The sequence below is a fragment of the Solanum lycopersicum genome, chromosome 5 (genome assembly GCF_036512215.1).
Source record: "Solanum lycopersicum chromosome 5, SLM_r2.1".
Lineage (NCBI taxonomy): Eukaryota > Viridiplantae > Streptophyta > Magnoliopsida > Solanales > Solanaceae > Solanum > Solanum lycopersicum.
This window is the reverse complement of record NC_090804.1, coordinates 39,355,107-39,378,676: the sequence shown is the minus strand read 5'-3', so window position 1 is coordinate 39,378,676 and position 23,570 is coordinate 39,355,107.

The following is a 23,570-nucleotide window of genomic DNA, read 5'->3' as shown; positions in this document are numbered from 1 at the left end:
GTGTCCTGGATCATTGGGAGGTTTAGTACTGCTCCGCAGGACTATTTAGCAAAGCGTCAACTGCTCCTTTCTCCGTCAATTTGATCCTCTTCCTTCAGGGATCAACACACTAGAACAAAAGGTGAAGTGCATACCTTCGGTGATTCGCCAAGAGTACTTCGCAATTATCATATTTCAGTTTCTTCGTTCATTTTCAACCTTTTTGTCCCTTTACTGACATATTGTCCATGATATCCTTAAATATTCAAATATATGAAGCTTAAGAATTTTTATCAGATATTGGGATAAATTACGCATTTGAAGATACTATTTCCAGTAAAATATATTTATAAATGACTTCAATCTGTGGACTCATAAATACCCACATCCTAATCTTTTATTTATCTTCAAGTGTAACTCAAGTTCAGTTTTTCGAATAGGATGTCTAAAATAGTGCTACACAAGACTCAATAATGAACAAACATAACAATACACGAACTACTTATGAAAGGATCAATTGTGTACTCAAAAATTCAAGTGGTGACACACCATTATCAAAGTTTCTCAAGCTCGCATTACTTGCTTCATATACAAGTTGAAGCTAAAAAAAAATACATTCGGGTGTCATCACCCGAATGATGATTTCATTTTTACACACAACTGTATAATAAATTTAGAGTTTAGGAATCGATACAATTCTTATACTTAAAAACAGGGACAGAGTGCATGCGTTCACCCATAGGCTTGCCCTTATTTTTAAGTCAACAACCGCTTCTGCTTTCTCAAGACCAAAAAGGTCTTTTCAAGGCTTGTAATGGGACTGAGTGCAAATGTATGGTCATTTAGGCTTACTGACTAATGATCCTAATGAATTTTGGTACTCACAACACTCCATTTCTTGTCCTTCTATTATAAATTTTTCTTCCAGTTCTTCAGACTCATCCCATTATTCATGTTCATGAATTGCTTGAAACCCCAAATTTCTTTTGTAGTTTTATCATACAACCTTCTTTTTCATTATATTATTTATCTTTCCTTTTATGTTTTTTTAGATGGAGGGTTTCCTTCCTTTGCGATTTCATGTGTTAAGTTATACTTCTCTTGCACTTATTAACTTACCTTTATCCTTTTAGCCACACCCCCAACTTTAGCTTTTAGATTAAGTTGGTTATTCACTGAGCAAGTCATGAGGATTATAGGTAATGGATGAATGACGGTCTGGGTTTTATCAAGTTTCTTCCCAATAGAGGTTAAGTTCAACGAGTGCTGAAAAGAGCATCACACACTCACAAGGGAGGGTCACCAAAAAGGTTTATTCGTGAATGGTTAATGGTAAGCTTATCACACTAGGCATCAACACTTAAGTCAACCAAGACATGCACTTTTGCTATTGTGCAACGGTCTTCACGGAAGAATCAATTAGAAAAATGGTTACTCACAACGAGATTCAAAGTGTTCACATATTTGACTATATAACTTCATTTGGTCTCGTCGCAGATGCACATTCATGTTTTTTTGATTCTGGTCACTATTAAAGTCATTGGTATAGATTGAAACAAAGCTTTAAATTTGCAAGAGAACAACAATTTTCAACACAAGAGGTAGAAATGTTTTTTGAAAAATAAAATTTCTTTGGAATTTTTGTCACGACCCGCACCTATACCCTAGAAGTTAGAGAATTCTAAGGTTGTAGCACGGCGTACTTGACCTCTCAGTGGTCTTGTACAAGCCCTTTCATATCGTTCATCGCATATACACACATGAAAAGTACTGCAGAATTAAATTTTCCATAGCATTCAAATAGTCTTTCAAAAACTCTTTCATATAAAACTCATAGGAAATTAAGTCTCATTTCATCAAATCCTTGACACAAGAGTAATTTGGACACGGTCCATACAATAAAAATATAGTACTACCAATAATATTACAATATTCAATAAAAGAAACCAAAGACATCTATACCCTCAAGTCAAATGAGTTCATACTTCAACTTGCTTGAAAGATCCTATAATCCAAGCTACTCTCTCAAAAGAACCTTTACCTATGAATCACTTTAGAGACAGATAAAAGCATGGAATTAGTTGAAACACATGTACTAAGTATGACATATTGCATAAAAATCATGGAAACGGACATTAAATGGAAATATGCATCTTTTGATTGAACTATCATAGTATAGGCATAAGAACCAAATTTAACAACTAAGAAACACATAATATAACTCATAACCATTTATCCACATTTTAAGGAACACTTTACAGTAAACTATATCACTGTTACAGTGAATTACCTCATTGTTACAGTGAAGTTCCTCAACTTCACTTTGGACACTTTCTAGCATGCAATCTTCTCACTAAAATCTATCCTAATGCGCACTTAAGTAATATAAAGAGAGACCGCCCATACACCCTTTATAGGCAAAACTAAATGATCCTTCAGACCACTTATAAGGAGTTAAACACACTCACAATACACCCAGCACATAAACATGAGATTCTCCTACTAAAGGTGATTCTAAGGTTCACTTGAGTGAGTTGTGAAGTTACCACCTTTACAATCCTTTCACACACATTTAAGAGATCTTATAGATTACCTAGGATACTATCATTCTCACTTAATATGACAACATACATATAAAATGACATTCTCCCTCCCAAAGGTTATCAAAAGACTTACATAAGTAAATCAAGCAGATAATGTACATTCTTGACCTCTACAAGATTACATAAATAATACTTAAGGCTACCTAAGTTTGGATCATGCCTACTTAAACAACCAACTTTCCTAACTAGAGTCATTGTTAAGGATTATCTAGTTAATATACGAAGTGAACTTTCCAATGCCTCTTTCACACCTTAACTAGACAACCCTTAACAACTCTAGATAAGTACTTATTCATTTAACGTGATTTTCTAACTTAAGTCATTACATTCATTAGTTCATTTGAAAGACATTCATTACATAAAGGACATTCAAGAAATGTTCTTGGAGAAGACCTAGGGACTCTCACTTACATCTTCAAAGCCTATTGTGTAATGTCTATATAGCGTCCCATACCACTACATAAACTTCATCCGGAGTAGTAATCACTTGCCAATGGTAGAACTTGTACACATCCCATGTAGGCACATGGTTAAGAAATATGAAGGGTTTCTTTGCACTCTAGCCTCATCTTTTAATTAGAGACACTTCCCTTTGCATACTCACTCAGTGATAGCCTTTTTTATTATAGAGTAATTAACATTATAAGATCATATGAAGAGGATCCATACCAAGTTCATAAATCAATGACATTCACGCTACCTAAGAGGTCCCTTATGGAAGCCTAATAATGGCGACAAAGATAACTTAATGACTTTCCTACGGATGATACAGTGTCGTTCCATCCACTAACCTTAAGTCCATCATTCATACAAGAAGGATATTGGTACGACTTTCGACTTCAAGGTTCATAGCCTAACGACTAGGATTAAGTTTCCACATAAAGGACCTTCTTATCAGCATTCAATGTATCATGTCCTTCATACATACAAGACCAAGAGTTTTTAGCATCCTAAGTCAAGATATTTCATATTCATATTCATACATGTATCAAGTAAGGGACACAAGTCTACCACACAAGACATACCAATGACTTCACTTTATCACATATAGTATATCATTCTAGAAGCACATAGGAATAACCATTATCATCTATAGGTCATCCTATATACTACTATAACATCATCAATAAAACCATCATAGACTCATATAGTCAAGTAGGAATAATCATGCATCAACTCTAACACTACACACATAAGGATATAGTTATAGTATAACATGATCGCCTTCAACAACAGAACAACACATTCTTTCATCTTGATCACAAGTAGTGAATATGATCATACTTCACATTAATCCTTACATGATTAATCATAGTATATCAAGTAGTTGCTAACAAGGTCATGATCATCATATTAAATGAAGTAACATCGACGAGGCCACATCCATTTACTAGTAAAGCACATAGAACCGCCACCATAAGTACCAATAATAACATAATTCAATAGTTGCATTACATAAATAAAGATAATTAGGGAATCGTACCACCAATACATTAACACCTCTTTAATCCATAGCTAAAACATCCAATTCAATACCAAAAATCCCTTACCCATGGCCATGAACATCAATTCAATACAAAAACTATAATACTCAATGAATATAGGTCAATTAAATATATATTTATCAATCCAAGACAACTACACCATAATTCATAAGCATTATGACAATATAAATTAACTGATAAAGTAGTCAAAAACTAGGGTTTATGGATTTCTTGGGTTCATAGGCTAATTATGTTAAAATCATATAATTAACAAAAATTCAATCAATATATAATGATTCAAAACCTTTAATGGAAGAACCCATGGATAGATCATAAAATTGGACAAGTTCATCATTGAGGTATGGTTAAAGCCCAAAATTCAAAGAGATTTCTAAAGTTTTCTTTTCAAGGATAAAAAACCCAACTTAATGATTTAATCCAAGAAATTGATCAAGAATCACCACTAACATCTCCAATCGAAGCTCTTCCTTGAGTTTTAACTTCAATAGAGTTCTAGAAAATTTCTTAGAGATTTTGGGGTTCTTATTTTGAAGAGTGAATTCATCTAGGTATTTAGGACTTTTAAACCTCCTTAAAATACCTAAAATACCCTTAATTAACATCCCAAACTCTTATTTAGACGTTGTGGATTTACCAATTCACCCCTTCACATAACAGTGAAGTTGCGCAGGTGATAGTCCAACCCACGACTACCCATTGATGGGCGTTGGTCCACAAATAGACCGTCCTGGCTGTCCGTCGATGGGTTAAGAGATTTGAAAGTGTGAGTTTAAGATCCCTAGGCTAATTCTTTGCCGACGAATCCAATTTATGGGGCGTCAAATGGCCAACGAAGCGTTGTTTGGGACTGGCCTAGAGAGTATTTGCTCTAGGAAGGGTCCTTCCTCAAAGACCCTTGGTTGGTACTTGGAGACTTTACATGGATGTTTCCAACCCGAATATATTTGTATACGAGTTTAGGACCTCCTACATCAATTTCATTTAAAATGAACACGTAAAACTCAATGAAACATGTCAAGACACACTAGATCATTTCAATGCAAACCTTTCAAACGTCATGGATGTTCTAAGACATTTGAGATCCAAACTTCGTGAAACATGGAAAATTGAATATATACACTATAGTAACTCGTATTAGGACCTCATAAGATCATAACACACTTTTATAAGCGTACAAGTACACATGAGACACATAAGTGACTTAGTCATCAAGTCTTAGCCGTCCCTTGACGTTTGATTTCCAATTAACCTAATACTACAGACACTGCCTCAATAACACATTATAAACCATTTTAGGACCTTATAACCTCATTAAAAATATGTTAGGCTCTAGTTTCACCTATGTCATTTTTGTAGGTGTCACATTCTCCCCCACTTGGACAACATTTGTCTTCGAATGACACTTGCCACTCTCCGAACACTTCCAAGAGAAAAGATTCAACTTGAAGATAATAACCATACCATATAACACATTATACAATACAAACATCTATAAAAACATCAATTTCATATAATCAAGAGAATCACAACACAACAAGAAACTAGAATATATTCTACAAATCATCATGCATAAAACTCACATCCTTCATTTCAAATAGCAAAAAACAAACTCATTTTGTATTCATTAACATGCTCATATTCATCATTTCTAACCACCTTCCAAAATTTTCAACCAAACAAGGATTTAGTCAATTTTGTAAAAATGTTACAGTGAGAAGATTTTCCCTTGCACTTTACAGTTAATTATTAAACATTTTTCAAAAATGCAACCTTTAGGAAATTCATGATGGAAACATGCTTGTATGTAACGTAAAATAATATAAACACATATTACAACATAATCATAACTTCATAAAATACAGAATGGAAGGAATCAATGAAATTCAATTCCACAATACTCCTAGACACCATGCACATGCAACATGCTTCTATGACTTTCTAGCCCATCTATTAACCATACTCCCACACTTAGAAGGAACTTATAACACCAAAGAGATAAATACAATAATTTACCATCATTATCATCACCCTCATCTATCTTTGATCCTCGAGTCCGGAATGCATAGAAACATCTCTTCTTTGGAGCATCATCTTTTGGAACATTAAAAGCAACTTGCTTACCATCTTTAGTAGGACAATCCCTCACTTTGTGTCCATATTTACCACATCCAAAGAAACTCCGGTACTCAATAGGCATTACCCATAGTTCCTCTTCCCACAAGTATCGCATGTAGGGTTTCCATTTTGAAAACCACCTCCTTTCTCCAATTTCACTTTAGCACCCATAGGTTCTTCTTGACCTGAAACCTTATTCTTGAAGCTAGGTTGACTTTGATCACTTGAACCACTTATTTTCAAGTTTCTACAAATCCTACTAAATTTAGAATACTCAATCGATTGAGCAGAAACCAAGAGTCTAGATAGGGTCTTATCATATGGAGCATAGATGTATGACATTCTTCTCTCACTATGTCGGCGACCCCGGCCACAAACCTACTCATTGCATCCCTAGGGTTAGACACTAAGGACGACACATATCTAGACAACATAGAGAACTTCAAATAGTATTCCTCAACACTCATCTTACCTTGCATGCGATTGATAAACTCCTCTACCTTCACCTCCCTCCTCTCGTAGGGAATGTATTTCCTAGAAAGGCTTCTTTAAATTGTTCCCACTCAATGGGACCCGACTCTACTGGCCTATTATCTTTTTATTGAGTGTACCATACTTGAGCAACCTCCCTCAATTGGTACGAAGCTAACTCCGCCTTCTCCCTATAAGTCACCATCATGGCACTCAACACCTTATACACTGCACCTAGGAACTCTTGGGGATCCTCTCCCACCTTAGAGCCAAGAAAGATAGGAGTATTCATCCTCACAAAATCTCTCAATCTAGATGTCATAGTGCTCTCCACAACATTTATTCTAGGTCTAATACCCATATTCACATGGGTAGTCAAAGATTGGGATAAAGTAAGTAAAGCCTCTCTAATCTCCCCATTAGGTATTTCTGGAGGAACCACCGGAACATCATTACCTTGACCTCCAATAGGGACTTGAGAACCTTAAGGAACATGCTCAACTTGAGGAGGAACTTCCCCATCTACCTTCCTTCTTTAAACCTTCTAGAGGCCATCCTTCTAGTATTGATGCTCTATAAACACAAGGAAAACAATAAGAAAAGAATAATCATAACTTTTACCCTACGGCACAACATAGGAGTATAAAAGAAGGGAAACCCAATCGTCCTATTGCCTCTCACCCATAGATATGTCGCGACTCACACCGATGGTAAAGATTCTACTAGACATTACTTTATGAGACTTTTTAGTTCCTAAGATCACTTTCATAACCTGGCTCTAATACAAAGTTTGTCCCGACATACACCTATACCCTAGAAGTTAAGGAATTCTTAGGTCGTGGCAAGGTGTACTTGACCTAACGGAGGTCTTGTACAATCTCTTTCGTATTGTTCATCGCATAGAAATATATATAAGTAGTGCAGAATTAAAAATTTTCACAACATTCGATTAGCCTTTTAAAAACTCTTTCTTATAAAACTAATAGGAAATACTACGTCTCATTTCATAAAATCCTGGACACAAGAGTATTTGGGACACGACCCATTCAATAGAAATATAGTACTACTAAGTCTATTACAATACTTCAATAAAAGAAACCAAAGATATCTATGCCCTCGAGTAAAATGAGGACATACTTCAACTTGCTTGAAAGATCCTATAATCCAAGCTCCGATCTCAAAAGCACCTTTATATGTGAATAACTTTAGAGATAGATAAAATCATGGAATTAGTCCAAACTCATGTACTAAGTACGACATAATGCATAAAAATAATGGAAACATAAACTCAATGAAAATGTACATCTTTTAATCTAACTAATATAGTATAAGCATAAGAACCACATTTAACTACTTAGAAACACATAATATAAGTCTTAACCGTTTATCCACATTTTAAGGAACACTTTATAGTAGACTATATCACTGTTACAGTGGATTACCTCACCGTAACAGTAACTTCCAACTTCACTTTGGACACTTTCTAGCATGCAATATTATCACTAAAAGCTATCCTAAGACTCACTTAACTAAGAAAAAAGAGACCGCACTTACACCCCCTCTAGGCACACCTAAATGATCCTTAAGACTATCTATAATGAGGTACACACACTCACAATACACCCAACACATAAACATGATATTCTCCCACCAAAGGTGATTCTAAGGTTCACTTGAGTGCGTTGTAAGCGACCTCACATACAATCCTTCACACACAATTAAAAGATCTTATAGATTACGTAGGATTAGATCATTCTCACTTAATACGATAATAAACATATAATATGACATTCTCCATTCCAAAAGTTATCAAAAGACTTAATTAAGTAAATCAAGAATATAATGCACATGCTTGACCTCTCCAAGATTACTTAAATAATCCTTAAGACTATCTAAGTTTCTATCATGCCTACTTAATCAATCAACCTTCCTAACTAGAGTCATTCTTAAGGCTTATATAGGTAAGATATGAAGTGATCATTCCTATGCCCCCTTCACACCTTAACTAGACAACCCTTAGCTACTCTAGATAAGTACTTATTCATTTAGCATGCGTTTCTAACTTAATTCATTACATTCATTAGTTCATTTAAGAGACATTTATCACATAAAGGACTTTGAAGTAATGGTCTTGAAGAAGACCTAGGGACTTTGACTAACATCTTCAAAACCTATTGTGCAATGTCTATATAGCGTCCCATACCACCACCTAAACTTCATAGATTTTCTCCAATGCAAGTAGGTATCCCATATGATGAGAATAGGCAATAACCGACATAGACCATGGTAGAAAAACATGGAATCCAGAGTGGTAATCCACTCCAATAGAGGGTGTTCTACTTGCAATTGGTAGAACTTGGACACGCCCCATGTAGGCACATGGTTAAGGAATGAAGGATTTCTTTAGACTCTATCCTCATTTTTTAACTAGAACTACTTCCCTTACTTTAAATACTTGGTGCTAGACTTGGTTCTCATAATGTAATGCACATTAAAGGATCACATGAAGAGGTTCCATATCTATGTCATGAACAATCACATTCACCCTACCAAAGAGGTACCCTAGGGATGCCTTACAATGGCGACGAAGATAGCTTAATGACTTTACTAAGGATTATATGTTGTTGTTCCATCCAACCAACCTTAATTCCATCATTTATATAAGAAGGATACCATTACGGCTTTCGACTTCAAGGTTCATAACCTTACCACTAGGTTTAAGGTTCCACGAAAAGGATATTCTTAGCATCATTCAACGTCTCATATCATTCATACATACAAGACTAAGAGGTTTTAGCATCCTAAGTCAATAAATCTCATATTCACATTCATACATGTATCAAGTAAGAGACACAATTTTACCCACAAGACACACAAATGACTTCACTTTATGACATATAGTATATCATTCTAGAAAGCACATAGGAATAACCATTATCATCTATATGTCATCCTACACGCTACTATAAAATCATCAATATAACCATCATAGACTCATATAGTCAAGTAGGAATAATCATGCATCAACTCTAAGACTACACACATAAGGACATAGTCATAGTCTAACATGGTCACCCTCAACAATAGAAGAACACATTCTTTCATGTTGATAAGAACTAGATGAATATGATCATACTTCTTATTAATCCTTACAGAAATAATCATAGTATATCAAGTAATTGACGACAAGGTCATGATCATCATATTCAATGAAGTAACGTCGACGAGGCCACATCATTTACTAGTAAAGCACATAGAACCGCCACCATAAGTACCAATCATAACATAATTTAATAGATGCATTACATAAATAAAGATAATTAGGGAAGTGTACCACCTATCCTTTATGACCTCTTTAATCCGTAGCTAAAACATCCAATTCAATACCAAAAAGCCCTTACTCATGGACAGGAACATCAATTCAATACCAAAACTATAATACTCAATGAATATTGGTCAATTAAATTTATATTTATTAATACAATACAACCTATACATCATTTGAATCATTTCTTACATCATTCTCTAGCCCAATGAAAACTACACTAGAATTTATAAGCATTAAGACAATATCTATTTACCCATAAACTAGTCAAAAACTAGGGTTCATGGATTTCTTGGGTTCATAGGTAAATTATGTTAAAATCATATAATTAACAACAATTCAATCAATATATAATGATACAAAAACTTTAATGCAAGAACCATGGTTAGATCATAAAATTGGACAAGTTCATCTTTAGAAAACTTTAGAAATCTCTTTGAATTTTAGGTTCCTTGATGAATAAAGTTTCAAGGATCAAAAACCATTACTCAATGATGCTAATGCACATATCTAATGAAGAATCACCACTCAAATCTCTAATCCAAGATCTTTCTTGACTTTTGGCTTCAATGGAGTTCGAGAGAATTTCATAGAGATTTTGGGGTTTTGATTTGGAAAAATGAATTTATCTAGGTATTTAGGACTTATAAACCCCTTAAAATACCTAATATACCCTTAAGTAACCACAAAAAATCATATTTTTACGTGTTTAATTTACCAATTCACCCCTTTACTTAACAATGAAGTTGTGCATGTGACAATCCAACCTATGACTGCCCATCCACGGGCTATTGGTCCACAAACGGTCTGTCCTGGCTGTCCGTCACTGGGTTCAGAGACTTGTCACTAGGAGTTTGAGATCCCTAGTCTAAGTCTTGGCCCATGAATCCAATTGATGGAGCGCCTACTGGCCAATGAGCCGTCATTTGCCTCTATTGTTTGGGACTGGCCAAGACAGCCTTTGGCTCTAGGAAGGGTCCAACCTCAAGGACCCTTAGTTGATCCTTGGGGACTTTTATCCGGACATTTCAAACCCGAATATGTTTGCTTAAAAGATTAGTACCTACCACATCAATTTCATCCAAAATGAACAAACAAAACTGAACGAAACATGCCAAGATACACAAGGTCGTTTCAAGACTATCTTTCAAACGTCATGGACGTTCTTGGACGTTATACCTCCAAACTTTATGAAACTCCGTACACTTCCTATAAACACTGTAATAACTCATATTAGTATCTCATAATCTCATAACAGACTCATATAAGCACACAAACACACATGAGGCATATAGGTGACTTAATCGTTGAACGTCTTAATCGTCCCTTGACGTTTGACTTCCTTTTAACCTAATACTACACTGCCTCAACTCCACATTATAAAAAATTTTAGTACCTTAGACCCTCATGACAAACATGTTAGGATCTCACCTATGTGATATTTGAGGTGTCACAAAGGTCAAATTCCATAGCAAATTTTACCAAAAGAAGAGCCATAAGCTCAAACAATCACACAAGAAATATAAAACACAACTTAGAAATAGACAAACCAAGAATGTACACACAACGAAATTCAAATTAACACAAACATACATAGTAAGCAAAAAATGGTGAACCTCATTCCACTAGAGGGGTCCTGTCTAGACAGTCTCTCCATCTATTGGGGCATCAGTGTTTGATGTGTAGATTTGGATCTGGGTACTAGTACTCAGATTTGTGCCGTCCTTATTTTTGGTATCACTAGCTTTTGTTCCTTGATGGTGTATTTAACAACTTTAGTTGCCTTCATTATCTTATCCACATAGTGAGATCCTTTGATTGCATGGATGCATTAATGAACCCCTGTTTCAATGATGCAATAGTGGGGTCAATGGGAACCCTCATGTTAGAACTTACTTTATTATTTGATTTCATTTCCTTGGATAGTTCTACTATCTTTTGATCTCTTTTAAACTCTCGTGCTCTTACATGTCTGGGTGGTATATTTCTCTCTACAACTTAGGGTCTAGTCATTTCTGCGTAGACTTCGAGAAAAAGTTAGAAAATATTTAGACAAGAGTAGGGGGATTTCGATTGTAGAATCACTTCACCAAACCAAATGGTGATGTGATCTTCCACTTAGATGATTCACCGAACATAGTTCATAGAGGGTACAGTGGTGCAGACAGTGCGAATTAAGAAGTCTTTCGTCAAAAAGCCAAAAATGTTTGGCGACGTCAATCATTCCACCAAATGCTACAGAACACCCAACCAAAATTAGAATTAAATTAAAAGAGAAAGGCGGCATTCAGGGAACCGCCGAATAGTTTAATTTGGCGAGCATGACCCAGCTCGACAAATCTCTCAACGTGCCTTTATACAATCTGTCTTTTTAATTCAACCCTTCAACCCTGCTAATGCAATTTTAAGCTTCTACTGCACAAATTCAACAAATATCCATATATGCACATTCTCATATCGAAAATAACTCAACTTAAATCACACTCGAGCAGGATTTCCCCAACTAAGCAAGAGGTATCGAATAATATTCGATAACACATGCGATTGAATTAACATACAAAAATCTTTTAAAGGTTCCACAAAATTTTATACAATGCAAACGAGTACTATTATGATAAAAATAACTGAGTTGTTTGATTACAAACCTTAGATGCTGATTAAATGCTAATGAAATTCTAGGTGGCAATTCTTTCCTATTTCGAGCAAAATTTACCAACTAAAATACTCTAAAATTGCAGGAAATATTAAGCTAGAGTGTTGGTGTGATTTGTGAAGAAGCAAAAGTGAGGAAGAGTAAATGAAAATGCAACTTTTTTAACATTGGCTTGCAACGACTGTCTAGATTTCGTCCATTTGGAGACATTAGTAAAAAAATCTCATCCATTAACTCACGAAGCGCCGATTACCTAGTTTCTTCGCTGAATTTGGCAGGATGGTCAATTCAAAAGGGAAATCCCAACGGTGGTTTTCCTCGAGGTTATAAACCTGGTTGGTGATACACCGATAATTCCTACAAACCACTGAGTTTTATAGGGTCCAATATGAAGATTTCTTGAAGGAGACAACAGAATAAATCGGGTTCACCAAACTTGCCAGCTGCTCGCCAATTGGACTAGTTACTCGCCCTTATACGCCTTTTCAAGAATTTCCCTAACTTTGAACTTTATAAACAACATACTGTAATTTTACAATGACACAAAAAGTAGTTAAATGGTTTTGGGTTGCCTCCCAAATAGCGCCTTAGTTAATGTCGTGGAAAAATACAAGTCAACACTTAAGCTTCATAGTTGGGTTACCCACATCATTATTAGGTAATCCCTCATTTTAGTGTGTGTTAATATGAGGTAGTGCTTGATCCACAAGCTTTTCTAGCAGCTGGACAACTTCAGAGTGATACCAATTAATACGTTTTATTCCTTCAGTGTCTTCTTTCTGTTCTTCCAGCTCTATCTTCACCATTTCATTTGAGTAGAATGGTTGAGATCATTCCCTCAATGCATCCTGCCTCCTTGTCAATATGATTTTTGCGCTCAAAAGAAGGAGTACATTTATCCTTTTTCTTGCACTTAGCTTTGATCTTCACCGCCCTTTTAGACAATCCATACACCTGAGTCCTCAATGTGGCCAACATAGATCTTTATCCATCTCTTGGTTAGCTTCGAGCACGTGGTCTATCAATCCAACAACTATCATGTAGGGCTACTTTGCAATCCCTCCTGGAATTTGTTTCTCAAGTAATTGCTTGTTTACGGGACAGAGGATTATGTGGAAACATTCTAGAAGGATCATATCAGGAATGCCATTATTTGGGCTTTGATCTATCAATCCTTTGAAACTTGCCCATGATTTATATATTTTTTCTCCCTCCGTCTGCTTAAAGGTCAGTATGTGATCTGGCAACCTCATTACCTCTAGTGGAAGGAGCTACACTATTTGGTGGGTGCTTACTAAATATGTTTGCACCTAGCTTCAAAGCAAAACTTAAGAAAGTAAAATTAAAAATAAGGTTAGTAAAACTACAACTAAATTAGAAAAAAGACTCTAATTAACCGTATTTTGATGTGACACAACTCCTCGAATGCGGTGAAATTTTGATGCTTATCGTGAAAAATTACACTAACTATGGGTTGAGTGTCTACAATCATCGATAATTTAGAACCGAGGGTTAGGGTCATGTCCTAATGTAGTGGTAATGAAAATTTGTAGCTAATTAGAATTTAATTCTAATTAGTTGTAACTAAAGAAATTTTTGAATGACAACAATATAAATTAAAGGGGGTGAGACAATAGTTTAAAATATTAAAGGGTGATTTATCAAAAATATATTAAAAATAGCAAAAATAATGAGAAATCTACGAAATGAGAGGGGAAATTCTTGGGATTTGACCTCAATACAAGTTAATATAAATTATTGGGTATATTCTTTTGAGAGAAAATTTGTAGAAAAAATTTGACTAGTTTAAGTTTTAATTGAAAATAGTTTGTCTCTCGAGCAACTTACCCCATTTGAAATAGGTTCCTTTCGGACACTCATTTGTCGCCTAAGACCAAACTATGCCTTATTCCACCCACTTGAGATGAGAGTTATGATATGGGACTAGAGATCACCCTCTAGGGCTGAACCTCATGTCGACCTACTCCTTGGGTCATCAATCTAGCGGTCTTTATTTCATGAACTCTCTCGAACAAGACGAAAATACATGGGTGAAATTGTATTTTTCAACTACTAATTCATTATATTAAACCACAAACACTAGAAAAAATCACCATTAAACTACATCTACGCTATCAACAAGCAAGACCCAACAATAATAATAACTCATATTTGCTAAATCCCACTCTAAGAATAGGGGATTTTAGCCACAGATCAAGAAATAAGAAATTATACCTTCAATGATTTTTAAATCAAATGCGTATAGGAAAATAAGTCTTGATTTAATTAAAGGAAGAAGAATCGAGAAGACCCACTTCCAATTTGGGGAAGACGAAATCTTTCTTTCTTCAAGTATTCCAAAAACACTTACAAAACTTGAGGGTAAGAATATAATAAGTATTAAGAAAGTATACCAATGGTTTTGTCTATGTCGGAACCCTAAGAGATGTGATCCACCTCCATTAAAAGCTACTATTTCACTAGTTTTTATATCTTTCATATCTGTGATGCGGCGGATAGTTTGGCGAGGTTAATAGGAATCGCCGATCGACTCGACGATTCTCCCATCGTCTAGTTCATCAAACATTTGTTCTGCCCACCACATCTGTGTGTCCTGGATCATTGGGCGGTATAGTACTGCTCTGGGGAACTGTTTGACGTGCCAACTACTCCTTTCTCCTTCGATCTGATCCTCTTCCTTCAGGGTTTAGCACACTAGAATAAAAGGCGAAGTGTGTCCCTTCGGTGATTCGCCAAGTATCTTGGCAAGCTCATGCTTCAATTTTTTCGTTGTTTTCAGCCTTTTTGTCCCTTTTTGTGATATAGTCTTGATGTTTTCCTTAAATCTTCAAATACCTTAAACTTAAGAGATTTCATCAGATATTGGGATAAAATACGCATTTGAGGACACTATTTTCATTAAAATATAGCCCTAAATGATTCCAATTTATGTCCTTGTCATTATAAATTGCACATACTTAAAAGTTTTATTATCAACATATTAATGTTGCATTTTATGTTAGCATATCATTATTTTGAACTATCTAGCATTACAACATTTCAATTATAACATGTACATTACATAATCAATTGGGAGAAGCTTAATGACGAATGAACTAGGTTCAATCACCCTCAAGTCCAAAAACCATGTGGCCCGTAGGTTGTAAGTCCCCTCTTTGCCTCTATACTTGTGGCAGGGTATGTTGGGTACTCTCAATGGGGCGTATACATAGGACTTCACATTTAGCTCATGTGGTTTTATTTCTATTATTAGTAGCTCCCACAGTTCAGTCAAATTCTATTCCATTGACGGCGTTACCAGTACAATCCAGTGTTCAGTCTTAACATGTCATAAATTTGGTCATTGCATTCAATTTAGTCATGTACGATACTTTTAGTATCTTTATCATGCTTAAATTATATCTTCGCTTCATCTCTTGTTCAGTTATGTTATTTTTTCAGCTATTCTATCATGAATGCTCAGTATCTTTCAAGTGTTGATGCATACTTTGCGCTACATCTTCTCGTGACGTAGGTTCAGGTTCTGAGCTTTCACACATTTTTCGAGGATGAGTGACATGATTGTTTTTCTTTGCATTTGGTTTTAATTTGATTTTTTGCTAGATTTAGTTGGGGCATGTCCGAGCACTTCTAGTTAGTTTAAAGACTTATTTCAGACATAGTTAGATTCAGCTTAAGTGTTAGAGTTTGACTTTTCATTTGTATTTAAAAAATATTTTCATTTATTTAGAGAGTATATCGTTTTCCCGACTGTTTTAGATTATTCATGTGATTTAGCTTCTGCACAATGTATATTGATTCAGTTTAGTTTTCTATGCTTATGATATGCTAGCAGGGTTAGCTTGGGGTTACTCATGATCCTAGGTCCTAGAGGTAGCTTTGGGGCGTGATAGTTGGACTTGACATGACACAACTTTTTACACACTTAACACCAAACTGGACCTCTAAGTTAAGATGAAATTGGGCTTAACAATCTGGGCTCATCTATTATAGTTAAAATCAATTCACTTACTCATTAAATAAAGTAAAAATCATGCAAAGCATATAATATAATAAATATATTAATTCCCACACTCTTTCATAAATTACAAAAATCTCTTTATTTTAGTGTCTTTCAGGTATAATATTTTATGAGTGGATACATTAATTTAAAAGTTATTTTTATAATTTTAATGCGTTAAATTAGGAATTAAAATAGAAATCATAATTTACTCCCACAAATCATATGTACGTTTCTTTCTTCTGCGAATCATTCAGTAACAAAACGCTTACTTAACTAGAAAGTTCAAATTTCAAATTGTGACATTGCGTCCTTTTCTTTCAAAAAAAAGGATAGAAGGTTGATTAAAAAAAAATGCAGCACAATTTTTCGATCTGGTTAAGCATTCAATAATGAGAAAGTGATGTTAGATACGAGTGATGTAAAAATTTTGGGATAGTGATTCATGTAATGCTTATGTCTGTTAAATGCTTTATTGAGTAAAGAAAGAAATGATTGGGATGTGATTTCACTTTTGATGATATTAGTATGGTGCCTTAGTATGGATGGTGGTATGATATAGCCTAAATGTTGCTTGGAGTGAAGGTTCAAAGGTAAAGGTAATGATTTCTTGTATTATGGTCAAAATGTGAAATTATGACTTGTGTGATGTTTATAGTTGTTCATAGTGCCTTCTATGCTATTGTTTATGATATTTCAAAAGTGGCATAATGCATGATTTCCAATAAAAATGTCCCTTTTATGCATGTTTTTGCATGGTAATCACATTTAGTATATTTTTGTGTACTAACCTATATTTTGCAAATTCTTACTATAAGTGTAGGTTCCAGCAACTTACCCTTCTATCTAGTTTGAAGTGTTGGTTTGATTTCTTCCAAGACTTGGTATGTCCTTATTGTCACGACCCGGATTCTTGAATCCGAATGCAACCGGCGTCTTTAACATCTCAGAGGTCGCAGAGAAGCTTCTTCTTAGCTTTCATTACATTCATATAGTTAGATTTGCAGAAAATTTAAAACTTTTAAAACATAATGAAGTATACATAGACTTCTTATATTTTGAACATAGATTAATATTCTACTAAGCTCAAATTTAAACAACCATCTACAAGTGATAAATCAATTCAAAAGAGAAAATCAATATATACCTAATAGTTTGCCATAACGGCCTTAATACAAACCTTCGAAATAAATGTATGAAAAGAAATGCTAGGGAAAACATCCACTAGCTATGTCTAAATTACTAAGCTAGATAGATATGTGTAGCATCCTTGAACAGCAAGAGGACCTACCAAAGTCTGGAGATCGACAATCCAAATAGCCTCGATGAGTCTTCAACCTTCTCTCTGACCTGCACCTAAAAAGATAAAATAGTATAGGGTTAGTACACACTTGTGCTAAGTATGGGTGTATGCACACATACACGTAGGAACCATGCATGATCAAGGAAAACTCTTCCTATAATGACGTGTCATTTTTGGAAAGTGACATCACTAGACTTTCCTAATTTGTGATTTGTGAATTGTGGTATGAATATGACGTATTTTAATGCATTCAAATAACACAAATAATTTTCTATATTATAAAAGACCTTAGAGTCATGAACAAAATTTCAGAACAACTCGAGCAAAATTTTGGAATTTGATACCCCAAACCTGAGAGCTCCTTTTTTTGTACTTAGTTTATTGTTTTAGTTTTTTCTTCTTCTTGTTGTGTAGTTCAATGTTCTCTTTGTATCCTATGTTTTCATTACAAATTCAATGATGCATTGTAGTCTCATACCTAGAACGAATCAAATAAGTAATCTGAAGGAGTAAGGAAATGATTTAACTACAATTTGGGGCATGAAATCTTATTAAGCCAATCTTCATTGGTTATGCCTGTTATGTGTTTCTTTGCATAATATAAGAAATAATTATAAGCCAATCTTATTTGGCTACGATCATTTTCATATTAAAATAATTCATTATAAGCCAATCTTCTTTGGCTTGGATCATTTTTTATAATAAAAGAAGTCATTATTTGCTATGCCTATTATTTGCTGAAAACTTCATTCTTATCAAGCACTAACGATTAATATTCTTAAGCTCTTACTTTCTTAATTCACTATGAACTTACATTTCCACTTGTTTTCTCTGTTGTTCACTTTCAACATACTTTGATTCTTTCTTACTTTCTTAAAGAGTTCGTAAACATAAGCGGAAGTAGATCATGAGAGCTAATATGAAATCCATTATATCATATACACCCAAAAGAGGTGATTCACCGGTTGAGGTGAATGATTATCAGTGTCTACCCCACACCGAAAAGGGGGGTTCACCGGCTAAAGTGCAACCAAGTCAATGACTTCCTCACACCAAAAATAGGGGTTCACGGCTATAGTGAACCAGATGCTTTCTTCGAGCATTAACCGACATAGATCATGTGAGCTAGGCATGAAATTCAGTGTATTCCCCACACATAAAAGAGGTGGAATCACCGGTCAAAGTGAAACCACATCATACCTAGCTCGCTTAGGTTGAATCCACTGTCTAGTTCCTATGCTGGCAACATAGTTTGAAAACTAGAAGACATACAGAGACTACTTATCCACCTAGGTGGTAACCTCACCTCATGAGGCTTACATGTGCTGGCATAATCTCATTGCTAGTCTATTGGTGCTTTGCTTAACTTCTTTTTGTTTACATCTTTTAGAGTTTACTCAAACATTATGGAAGCTTGCTTATAGTTATGAGGTTTACTTAAATCTTTGGATAACTGGTCATCCCTTTCTTTACTTGATGAAATGTGAATTCAACCTTACATTATCATATTGGTGTTAATGAGACTGGTCTCACGATTATTACCATCATGCTTTGTGAGTATCGTTAATATAGTTGTCCTAGGTGTAAGTGTGACTTGTCTCGCTTCCTTTAACACCCCGTTCTGGTCTCTTTCATAATCTAAAGAATTTTAATTATGTTATTTTACTCACCTTAACATGTTTTATTCGACTTTTTGGGAAAGACATTGTTAGCCATTTTATTGGCAGAACACAAACTTTCACTAAATAACTTTCATTATGTGCATTATGTTATCACTAAACACATAAATTAATCTCTAAAATGTATTAGAATGATACCTTCAATAGGTAGTAAGTCAAATTCAACAGTAGCTAACTTCATAATCGACTTTAACACACTTCATATTCTCGAACACAAGTAAGCATTAAATCATTCTTTATTTCATATAACTAATACCCTAATCATATGAATCAAGTATATATATGCATCATTAGTCATTCACTAATCAAGAACCTATAGTTACTGATCATTTAGAACCACATAAAAACAAAATGTTCTAGATTACATCTATATACTTAAAGAATCGAAAACAAGGATAACTAGGGAGATGGATGTTCAACAATATCATTGGGGAACAACCCCAGTTTCAAAATTCATGAATTCAAACGTTTGAAAAGTCTCTTGGATAAAGAATTCCATGACATAAAACCCATAAATTATGCAGAATTAAATCTACGAAGATCACCTTGCACGAAACCTTGAAGCAAACCTTGAAATCGCCTAAGAGAATTGAGAGAAGCTTTCTGTTTTTTCCTTTTTGTTTGTCCACCGTATTGCGTCGTGAATTTCTTTGTGTTTAAATGTGAGTCTAAGTCTTAGGAACTGATCTTGACTCATTAAACTTAGGATAATTAAGTAAATTAAATAAATAAATTACTAAAAAGCCCCTCCTAGATGATTAAAAATTGGAAAACATTTGACTTAACCCAAAATCTGGAAATTGCTTAATGGATTCGGTTTTAACCAATTAAATTAATTAATTAAATTTCTTATTTAATTTATTATTTAACCTAGGTAATTACTAATGTACCCCTAAGTTATTAGGACCATAACCAACTCTTTGGACCATCGAAGGTTAGGTACTAGGATGATTCTTAGTTAGTTACTTGTCTAGTGTAAGGATTTCGGTTTTCCCATTTAAATTAATAAATTAAGTTGTTATTTAATTTAATTAGGTTATCTAGGGTAATTACTAAAGTACCCATAAGTTTTTAGGACCATAACCAACCCTTTGGACCATCCTAGGTTAGGTACTAGGATGTTTCTTAGTTAGTTACTTGTCTAGGGTAAGGATTTCGATTTGCCCATTTAAATTAATTAAATAAGTTGTTAATTTATTTAATTAAGTGACCTAGGGTAATTAATAAAGTACCCCGAACTCGTTAGGGCCATAACTAACCCTTTTGTATCATCCTAGGTTAGGTACTAGGATGTTTCTTGTGTTAGTTAATAGGTTAGTGTCACCAAGTAAGGTCTTAGGTTGTCTGGTACACTAGTTAGTTTATTTAGGTTAGTTCTAGGTTATTTAGCTAGTTAGGTAAGTTATTTAAAGACTACAGTTTGTTAGGAAGACCAGCCCTACATGGCTTGACCCCATATGTGCGCCTGCCCCTTACCGCCCTAACCACCCTAACCGAATTCTTGCATATGTATTGTTGCTCATTTCTTATTGTTTCAAGGATTCTCACTATATCCTTGGTAACTTCTTACTCCACATGGCCATTTTAATTGGTCATGTGCTATGATTCCTAGGCTTGACACATGGATGCCTCGCACTTATTTTGTGAACGATGAAAATGAAGATTTTTAGCATATGATCCTTATTACAAGTATATTTCTTGGACAAGATTGTCAACACATAGAAAATTGGCTAACACCCTTTAAGCCAATATTATCTAATATACCCAATATTTCTAAATATTGGGCATTTGGATGCCTATATACCCCCACTGCCTATTCTTATAACATAATAGTCTCTTTACTAGACAAGTACATTTTCTGGAATATTACACTCATGATTTTAGGACAAGACTTTATGTTTTCCTTAATTTATGAAATATACAAATTAGTAGTTATTTTAAATTGTAAAGGGCATTGTCCCTTATATGATTAAGATTTGGTTCTAGGATGGCCATGTGAGACTTAGACTTTCACCATATTTAAAGTTTTATATTAAATGAACTTTTATAATTTTAGAATTAAATAAGTTTTAATGCTGCAGTTTTTCTCAATCAAATGCTACGAGGTTTGTATGAGACCCTTTTGGGATCAAGTTCACTGTATCGCGACTTGGGGGTGCTCTTTAGTCGTGATAAACTTGGTATCAAAGCACATGGTTTTGGAAATGGTTTTTAGGATCAAACTCTCACATGCCACATCTAGTAGAGTCTTGTTCATCAGTGTGAGTCATGAAAAAAATATTATTAAGAGACTTTAGGATATTAGAAAGGTTCATTTCTTTCATACTCTTGAAGTCATGTCTTAGAGTTTATTTCTATAAGTGTTCTGTCCTAATACTTATCTTGCGTATATAGGATATAAGTAAAAGAAGGAGACCCACAAGGAGAGTAGGAGGAGAGAATGAGAAGGATATAGTTCCTCTCCAGTGTCCTCAAGGTGATCAAGTTCTTGTAGAGGTTCCAGATATGACAAATCAAGAAATTAAAATGGCTCTCTTGACCTTGGCCCGATCCATAATGGATAACGTAACTAGAGATGTGGGGCCTAGGGTGAATGCAAATGAGCTTACTATGACTTCTAAGTTTAGTGACTTTATGAGGATGAATCCTCCAGTGTCTAGGTTCTAAGGTGGAAGAGGATCTCCAAGAATTCCTAGATAAGATGTATAATATAGTCGATGCTATGGGAGTTTCCCCTAAAGAAAAGGCAGAGTTGGATTTGTATCTATTGAAGGATGTTGCACAAGTATGGTTAACTTAATGAAAAGCCAATAGGCCAGTGGGAGTTGATTATGTAGAAAGGGGGAACTTTAGGAAGCTTTCCTTGGAAGGTTTTGCCTCTCTGAGAATAGAGAAGCTAAGGTGGAGGAGTTTATCAACCTTAGGCAAGGTAACATGAGTGTTCAAGAGTACTCCTCAAAAATTACTTAATTGTCTAAGTATGCTCCTTCTTGGGTGTCAAACCATAGGGATGAGAAAAGTAGGTTTGTGACCGGGGTGTTTGACCTATTGAAAGAAGAATTTAGTTCGTAAATGCTTCATTATAACTTTAACATTTCTAGACTCATAGTGCATGCTCAATATATGGAGGAGTTCAGTCTTGAGAGGATGTATAAGGAGAAGAGGTCTAGGTCTGATGAACAAGATCAATCTAGGCCCAAGAACAGGTTCTACGACCAAGATGCTCTAATGGTGAACAAGCGTAGGGTGCCTAACCGTAGTTATCAAGGAGGAAATAGAGGTGGTTCATTTTTTGAAAGACATAAGTATGCAAAGTGTGGAAAGCAAAATATGGAAAAGTGACTAGCCTACACGAATTGATGCTTTGGGTGTGGGAAGAAAGGTCATAAGATGAGATATTTACCAACCCTCTCGAAAAAAGGAAGTGAGGCTAAGCAAGATTCTAATGAGGTTATGGTTCCTATTCCTCCAAGCTATGGTCGTTTCTATGCACTTCAAGCAAAGGAGTCAAAGGGATCTAATCCAAATGAAAAAGCAGGTAAGTTGTTAACTTATGTTGCCTTTGTTGGCTTTTCTCTTAAGTGGGGAAATAGATGTTGAAGATTGAGGTCATAATGGTATCCTTGTCTTTTCCTTCTATTATTATTCAAGCTTGAAATCTAGATTTTTCTTGTGGTGTGTTTCATTTATGGAATCATGAGTGTTAATGAGTTTTTCATGGCTTCATTATGTTATGCATGTTGAAGTTGAATTCTTGTTAAATGAGAAAATGAGTTTTCATAATTATGTTGCTCATGTTGATATTCATATATAATAAGTTCCTAAATGTTAATGAGATTGAATGTTAAAGAATGCCTATATGGTATTTGGTGGAAAATTACATGGCTTGTATAATGGTGTTGTGATGAGGATAATG